Source organism: Vombatus ursinus, unplaced genomic scaffold, assembly GCF_900497805.2.
Source record: "Vombatus ursinus unplaced genomic scaffold, bare-nosed wombat genome assembly UNPS02014840.1, whole genome shotgun sequence".
Classification (NCBI taxonomy): Eukaryota; Metazoa; Chordata; class Mammalia; order Diprotodontia; family Vombatidae; genus Vombatus; species Vombatus ursinus.
This window is the reverse complement of record NW_020954618.1, coordinates 895,491-903,657: the sequence shown is the minus strand read 5'-3', so window position 1 is coordinate 903,657 and position 8,167 is coordinate 895,491. Positions and strand designations below refer to the sequence as shown.

Below are 8,167 nucleotides of genomic sequence, written 5' to 3'. Positions count from 1 at the left end.
CTCTCTCTCTCTCTCTCTCTCTCTCTCTCTCTCTCTCTCTCTCTCTCCCTCCCTCTCTCTCCCTCTCTCATTGAGTGCTTACTTTGTCCAGAGCCCCTGTTCTAGGTTCTAGGAGGAGATACTAAGGTCTGACCTAGGCCCTCTTCTTTTCTGGGTCTATTCTTTCTTCTTTGGTAATTTCATTCATTCTCACAGTTTCACCTTGGCGGATCTCTTTCTGGGTTCCAGGTTCACATCTCCAGCTGTACGCCTGACCGGCGCTTCATATCTGGCATGTCACCGTCAGAGCTTTTACCTTGCCCTTACCTTGTTTGGCTTCACTATTGCGGTTCCATTCTCCCATGCCTGCATTATTGGCAGTGTCTCAGTACTTCCATCTGTCCAGCGTTTCACGTCCAGACAACTCTCAACTTCTTTTGATTCTGTCTCTGGAATGGCAACACCCTCCCTGCCCATCCGTTTCTCTTTAGTGTCATCATACTAGAGAAGGGGTGGGGAACCTGCAGCCTGGAGGCCACACGTGACCTTCTAGGTCCTCGGGTGCAGCCTCTTGACTGAGTCCAAGCTCTACAGAATGAATCCTTTTCTGAAGGGGATTTGCTCTGTGAAGTTTAGATTCAGTCCAAGGGCCGCACTTGAGGACCTAGAAGGCCCCGTGTGGCCTTGAGGCCGCAGGTTCCCCACTCCTGACCTAGAGAGTCGTAGATGTGGAGCCGGGAGAGACCTTCGAGTCTACCTTGGCTTGCCTCTTCATTTTTTTATCTAAAAGAACCGAGGCCCAGAGAGGTGCGGTAATTTGCTCAAGGTATTTAGTGGGATCCAAGATTCAAGACCATATATGCCATCATTACCACTCACCATTGCAAAAACCTCCTTGGAGGGCTCATCATTTCTGTCTTCCATTAATCCATCCTTCGAGCTGCCATCAGACTACTTTTTCTTTTGCCTAGATCCTGCCAGGTCACCCGTATCTTCAAACATCTTTGGTGACTGTCTTTTGCCCAGGGGATGCACTTCAGGCTCCCTGGTCTAGCATTCAAGGACCTCCCCAATCTGACATCCGTGGACATTTCCAGCTTTGTTTGATATCACTTCCCCCCTTGCATTCAGTGTTCTAACCAAACTGCGCCGCATACTTCATTTGCCCTTCCACCTTGTAGCCTTTGCTCATGCTGATTCTAGTGCTGATGCCAGGAGTGCCCTTCCTCCAACTTGTCAGCTGCCAACTTCCTATTCAACCTTTAAAGCCAAACTCCAAGTTAACCTCTTCCAGAAAGCCTTCCCTAATACGCCTCAGCCAGAAACGACCTCCTATCTCACAGTGTTTTCCCATGCTCAGAGACATCTATAGTGTTCCTCTGCATTTCTGTTTTATCTCTCCTGGGCTGTAAGCTCAAGGAAGGCTAGGAATGGGTCTTATCTAAGTTTTATATCTTTCTTTGGACACCTAAAGTGGGACATGCAGAGCAATAGTCTAGATGTGTGAAGAAGAATACCATTGGAGGAGACTCTGAATTCACTGCATACAACATTCAGGATTAGAAATAAAACTGCTGTGTGGAAAGAATTGGGGGTTCTAAGGTACCCGAAAGCCCAGTGTTGGCCAGCATTGTGACATGGCAGCCCCCAAAACAAATGTGACCTCGGATTGCTTGGAGATGTGCCTAGTGTCCAGATTGAAGGAGATACTGATCTCCCTGTACTTTGTCCCGCTCAGGTTGCATCTGGGGCACTAGTTATAGTTCTGGGAGCCACTCTGACAAGCTGGAGCCCAGCCAAAGGAGGGCAGCTACAATGGGCAGATGATTGTAAACCATGCCATCTGAGGTGGGGAGGAAGGAACTATGGATATTAGGCTGGAGAAAGGAAGGAAGACTCGGAGGAACCGGAGGACCGCCTTGGAGTATTTGCAGGGCTATCTTGTTAAAGATTGTTCACACTTGTTTTACTTGCATTTCAAGGGTAGAGTTAGATGGGTGTGTTGGATTTAGCCTCGATGTACCTTTTCAGTTCTCACAAGTCAAGCTATCTAAAAAGCTGAATGGGCTGACTGGGTAGTTACTTCCTCATCTCTGGAAGTGTTCAAAGAGAGACTCTGTGATTACAGACTGGAATATTATAAAGAGGACTCCTTCTCCGCTATGAGTTGGAACTAGAGGATTGGCCATGTCTAGTCCAACTCTGGGATTCTGGGATTCTTTCACTTTCACCTCCCTTGTTCTTGCTACTGCGGCTCACATAAGCCAATCTATGATCAAGTGAGCTTTTGTAGATGCCCCGTCACTCTTGACTCTGGATTGTAGGTGCTGTTTTCTGGCCAGAGTTAACCCAGCCCCACCCTGGTGAAGTTGATTTCTTAAACCCAAGCCAGGAACTTCCCATTTACACCTATTTAGCTTCATCTTACTAGGCTTGGACCCTCATTCTAATCTATTAGAGGCTTTTCAGATCTTGATTCTATCATGCAGAATGGGCATGACACATTCTTATTCTTGAAGATGAGAATATAATTGTTTCCTAAGTCTAGATCATTGATCAAAATGATTATGATCTCTGTGATCCCTGGTACACTCAGTCTGGTAATAATAGTAATAACAGTAACAATAACAAAAACAATAACATTTATATGGCACTTTAAAGTTTGCAAAATGCTTTACATATATTAACTCATTTGATCCTCACAATAACCCTGGGAGGTAGGTGCTATTATTATCCTCATTTTACAATCGAGGAAACTGAGGTAGGTAGAGGTTAAATGACTTGCCCAGGGTCATACCGCTAGTAAATGTCTGAGGCCAGATTTGAACTTGGGTCTTCCTGATTGCAAGCCCAGCACTCGATCCACTGGAGGGCCCATCTCTAAATTTGGTACACAATCCCATTTCCTTTCCCTTGTTATTGTTCTGGTCACATAACGAGATTGTAATTTCTCAATTATCTGGGGTGGAAGGAGAAGAGAGACTCTCAAGAAGATCATTGGTAATTTAGATGCACAGATGATATTATGATTAAGTTAATTTTAGCCAAAATCTTCAGAGCGAGGACGAGGATTCAAGACTGTGGAGTCCTTAATGTGGAAATATGTTTTCCATGGTTGCACATGTATAACCTATACCAGATTGCTTGCTGTCTTGGGGAGGGGGAAAGAGAAGGAGGGAGGGAGAAAAATTTGGAACTCAAAATCTTTCAAAAATGAAGGTTGAAAATTGTCCTTAAATGTAATGGGAAAAAAATAAAATACTATTAAATTAAAAAAAGGGAGACTGCAGAGCCCTACCCATGAGGTCTTGCTTCTACAGATAGTAAAGTAACATATCCAAGACCTTTGTCAGGGATGGATCCAGTCAAAAGAAGTCAGATCCCTCATCTCCATGTCTTTGTCTTGTCTGGCAGGGTCACTTAATCACTTGGAAGCCAATGGACAAATTTCGTGATGCTCTGCAACAAGACATAGTTTCTAGAATATCTGTTACTGCTACCTCATCAGGGTCCCATATCTATAACCCGAGTAGACTGTAAGCTCCTTGAGGGCAGAGAATTTTTAGAGTTTTTTCATTTGTTTCCCCAGTACTATGTTCTACATATAGAAGGCTCTGAATAAATGCTTGTTGAATGAATGAATGAATAAATCCACCTCATCTATCATTTGCTAAAAGTGCTGAAAATTCAATCACCACCAGCCAAGATCTGATGGTTCCCTGGGATAGCTGTCGAGTCTCCTGCCTGTCGCTTATTTACCAGTTCTAAAGTAATTCAGAGCCAGCCTCCCCATGCTTGATGACTAATCTGAGGACCCACATAGGATGCTGAAAATCTTTCAGCGTGGGAGGGTAGTTAGAGACACGAGGAAAATTTTGCAGAAACTGTGAATTGGCTCGATGTGACTCCATTCAAATGATTTGGAGAATTCGTTAATGATGGAACTCGGAGAAGGAACTGCTCCTAGGGACCCCTGGTATGAGTGGGTCGGAGAAGGTGGGCTGAGGCCATGGGAAGGAATCAGTTTCTATAAAGGGAGGAACACCAGTAGAAGATCTTTGAAGAAAATGTGTAGAAGTGAGCACAAGCCAATAGAGCACTTTTGTCATTCTCTTGCTAAATTTACACACACGCAGACACATGCACAATGCATATGTGGATGATTGGTATAGGGAATTCCCAGGAAACTCCATCTATCGAGGCAGGTTGGCATCTTCTATGCAAAGTTATAATCTTAGAGTTTCCTAGAGCACTGAAAGGTTAAATAACCTACCCAGAGTCACACAGCCAATCTGGGTCAAAAGTGAGACTTGAACCCAGGCTTTTCTGGCTCTGAAGTTAGCACTCTAACCATTATGCTATACTGCCTCTCTCAAATAGTGTGTGCATGCTAAAAAGATCAGTTTTCTCCACTGTGAAAGATACTGCCCTTTTCCTTGTGAGTGACCTTGGATGGATAGATGGATAAATGACAAATGCACCTATTAAACATGTTTATTATGTATCAGGCACTTTGAAAGGTGCTAGAGATACAAATTTAAAAGTGCAAGACAGTCCCAGCCCCTCAACAACCTTCCATTCTTAGAGGGGAAGCTAATACATCAAGTGAAGTGGTGTTGAGGAAGAGGTGATTTGGTCTGGCGAATTATAGGGATGGTGAGTGATGTCATAGGGTAATTGACTGATGGGTCTTTCTAGAAATGGTAGTGTTGATTTGATTGTTGTTCCCAGAGGTAGAGGTAGAAGAGAGAGATTTGGAGGGATGCATGAGGCAGTGGAATGGTAAGAAGAAAGCTGGGTCTGGGGTGGGCTAGATAGGATGAACTCTCACCCATTGGAAGCTCAGAGCCCCAGTGCAAATTCCTTCATTCCTTTGGATCTCAGTACTAGAGGGACTCTAAGGTCTCTTTCAGCTCTAAATCTATTATTCCATGATCCTAAGAGGATGGGAAGGAAAATCCAGGATTAAATGCTCAGCAAGGGTCCTGAGTTTTTTGAGAAGATGCAAAAGATCAGTGGTTTCATCTGCGGACCTTCGTCAGAGGGAAAGTTTGGGGGTCACTTAAAGGACTTTGTCATCTCAATTCACCTCATTGTCCTTATCCCACTACTGTTATTCAATTATAAAAACAGCCCACTTATTTGATTTAACGGTCATATCTGCAGAGCCTTAAACAGAAGGGAGTGGCAGGAGACCATTGTCTTCCCCTAGCACCATTTCTAACTGAACTCTTTAGAATGCTATGAGAAGAATGAGATGAATAACAATAAAATGGTAACAATAAGGATTCTGGATTTAAAGATCAATGCTGATGGATTCAGGGAAGTGAGCCACCACCCTGGTGAGGCTGTGAACATTTCACACCTACTAAATCCAATCCTTAGCTAGACATGACCTTGTGGCTAGAATTATAGGGCAGAAGCCGGCTGTCTTTCATCAACTAGCAGATGACAAATCCTCATATTACAAATACAGACCTCAAAACATCCCTGAGAACTCGAGCCACAGATCATCTTGGCACCAAACCATAGTCACTGACCAAACTGTTCCACTTAACTTGGATAAACTCGAACTTAAGAAAAACATTTCAAATGAAAGTCCTCAAACCCAACATTAGAGTCCCCAAGCTATGTGGAACAAAAGGCTTTCAAAACATAGAGACATGTCAGAGGAGATCAAAATCATGTGGGAGCAAGATGGGGTGTGTAATATCTCCATTGCTTTTTTTGCTACTGGAGTTGTACCAAGTATGGTTTCAGTGAACAGCGAGGGAACCCCTGTCTCCCGACATAGGTTGGTACCTTCTCTGTAACTTGTAATCTCTGACAGATGCCTTGAGGCACTGAGAGTCTGAGAGGCTTCCAAGGGTCACACAGCCTTTGGGTGTCAGAGGTGGGGTTTGAACCCCTATCTTCCTAACTTGAAGCCAGCTTTCTGTCCACTACTCCTCAATGTGTCTCTGTCAGTATCACATGGTGGCCAAAAAAGCTCATACAGTTTTGGAGGTATATAAATAGAAGCAGTGTCTAGAATGAGACTTTGTACTTCACCCTCATTGGACCTCATCTGGAGAGCTTCGTTTGGTTGAAGGCTCCACATTTTGGGAAGGGTAGACAAATAAGAGAGTGTCCAGTGGAGTGTGATCAGGGTGACCAGGTGATATAAAGTCAGGACACATGTGGACCAGTTGAAAAAAGCTAGGGAGTTTTAGCCTGGTGTCAGTCAAAAGACATTTATTAAGGTTCTATTCTGTGCTAAGTGCTGGGGATGCAAAGAAAGGCAAGGGACAATCCTTGTCCTCCAGGAGTTCATAGGGAAGACAACATGAAAACTACTACATACCAAGAAGATACATACAGGGCAAATTAGAGAGAATCAGGAGAGGGATGACACTAATATTAAAGGGGATTGCGAAAGGCTTTTTTTAGAAGATAGGATTTTGACTGGGACTTGAAGGGAACCAGGGAAGCCAGGAGGTAGAGATGAGGAGAGAAAGGATTCCAAGCATGGGGAACAACTATTGAAGATACATAGGGGAGGGAAGACTTAAGAGGTAAAGTGATAGCTGTCTAAGAAAATTGGAAGGGTTAATATGGAAAAAGGGATTTATTAATTAATGCTTATTATAATTAATTAACTAATTAATCAATGCTTGTTATGAGTTGGCAGAAGTAGGAGCAATGAGTAGAAGCTGAAGAGAGGCAAATGTCAGGTCATTATAAGGAGAGAGTCCTTATAATTGACTTCCAATAATGGAATTGACCTTTGACGGTAAATGAGATCCCCGTCACCAGAAATCTTTTAGAGAAGGTGGGAAGATTGGTCATTGGGAATGTTACAGAGATTATTGTTAAAATATGGTTTGGATAAATGTACTCAATGGTCCCCTTTGGCTCTAAAATTATGTAATTCTGAGGGTATTGAGATATCCCAGGAAAGGGATGAAGAGGGCTGGCATGCCCTGATACAGAGGAAGAAATAATCTGAAGTGGCAAGAGGCCCTGTAGAGGTAGGGGTAGAGGAGAAGCTATACCTCAAGTACATAATTCCGCACTGGACCAAAGCTGATGCAAGTTAGCTTCTAGTATTTGTGTTGGATTAATGATGAGGTATTTCAGCTAAAGGCAATATGGGGGCCAGCATGCTGAGCTGGATCTGGTTTGTCTATTGGCTGTACCATGAGTGGACGTGGATTCTTCTTCTTTTTTGCCTTTTACAAAGGGAACTGGGGAGCCCATTTTCCATTTCCATTCTTCTTTAGGAGGGAAGAGAGAGGACCGATAAGGGTCAAGCCACTGGTTGGGTGAACTGGTGATTCCCTCCCCATGAGATGTGGCAGCTGCACTCAGAAGCCCCAGGTCACATGGAAATGCTGTCTTCATCCTTAACTCCAGACCCCATGCTAATCCAATATTTCTCCAGTGTCTCTTTTGGTTTTGCCTTCAAACTGAATTAGAAGATGTGAGTCATTTGAATATTTCTCCTCTAAGGTCAATCGGTCAAGACAAAGTGGGGGAAAAAGAACTGGTGGAGTTTCATTGTCCAGGTTGAAAGCCAGTGACTTGTCCTGTCCAGATAATGCAGATTGAAGGAAGAAAGCCAAGGAGAAGATGACTGAGCTCCTAGTTAGCCCGTCCTTTTTCTCCTGCGGTCTAGAAAATGAGCAGCCTTTGGAGCTGGAAAAAAGATAACAGCAATAAAGGAAAATAGGTTCCTTCCTCCCTTTCTCCACCTCCCAAAGTGCTGAATTAAGCTGGGAAGTATATTCTTTAATTATAAAGGGAAATGGGTTTCTTTGATGCATTGGATGGTCTAAAATGCAACCAGTTAATGTATTCTGCCAGCCTTTTTTCACTCTGCCTTCCAGACTGTAAGTTCATTAAAACAACTGAATGAAATCCAGCATGAGGAAGATTAGGCTGTAATTTACTATATTTCGTGGCTGGTTTCTCCCTTTTCTCTGAGTGCAATTCATCTGTGGGTGAGTCACAGAGATGCCAGATTTATTACAGAATATTGTCCATTCTTGGACAGCTTGGAAGACAGATATTTGGTTTTCATATCAGAGAGATGTGCCTCCTTCTCTCTCTCTCTCCCTCCCTCCCTCCCCCTCTCTCTCTCTCCCTCCCTCCCTCCCCCTCTCTCTCTCCCTCCCTCCCTCCCTCTCTCTCTCCCTCTCTCTCTCTC

General features: G+C 43.8%; 1 protein-coding gene across 3 annotated transcripts in view; it reads left to right on the top strand.

Moving 5' to 3' along the window:
• Window positions 1–8,167, top strand: part of PDE1C (phosphodiesterase 1C) — a 446,524-nt gene that overhangs the window by 210,579 nt on the left and 227,778 nt on the right. The window lies entirely within an intron of this gene.